Genomic DNA, 435 nt, shown 5'->3' on the forward strand with positions numbered 1-435 from the left:
GAAGCACCAGACTTAACGACTAGGAGGAAAAGCATAAGCAGCAAAGACACAAAGATTTACCTGCAAAAGGATCCTGGAGTTGCTCCCTGCAGGAGCATGGAGGCAGAGGGTTCTCACACCTCTTCCTGAGAAGCCAGCCCTAGGCTGGCTCAGAGAAAGGACCTGCTCCACATCCAGTTTCACAAAGGAGGACCATGCGAAGTCCTATGAGAAATCTTTGACTTAGAGAAAGAGAGATTATTTCCTCCAGATTTCAGGCCAAGCTACTCAAAGAAAGGCCTTAGTATTCACGCTTTGCACAAAGAACGTGAGCTCTCCAGCAAAACCATGTGGAGGGAATCGCAACCACACTTTGCAATCAGTCACGAGACAGGCTCAGTAACAGCTAAGGTGCTGCTCAAGGCGATTAAATTGGGACTGATTCAATGCACATGC

The 435-nt window shown here is 48.0% G+C and overlaps 1 protein-coding gene across 2 annotated transcripts in view; it reads right to left on the reverse strand.

Moving 5' to 3' along the window:
* The window catches only part of MPG (N-methylpurine-DNA glycosylase), a 16861-nt gene extending 16677 nt beyond the window's left edge, over positions 1-184 (reverse strand). For both annotated transcript variants that reach the window (XM_009324707.1, XM_009324708.1), the window contains exon 1: positions 61-184. The gene's annotated coding sequence lies outside the window, so the exon portion shown is untranslated. The remainder of the gene's footprint in view (positions 1-60) is intronic.
* Positions 185-435: the final 251 nt, after the last annotated feature.

The sequence above is a fragment of the Pygoscelis adeliae genome, unplaced genomic scaffold, assembly GCF_000699105.1.
Source record: "Pygoscelis adeliae isolate BGI_AS28 unplaced genomic scaffold, ASM69910v1 Scaffold85, whole genome shotgun sequence".
Lineage (NCBI taxonomy): Eukaryota > Metazoa > Chordata > Aves > Sphenisciformes > Spheniscidae > Pygoscelis > Pygoscelis adeliae.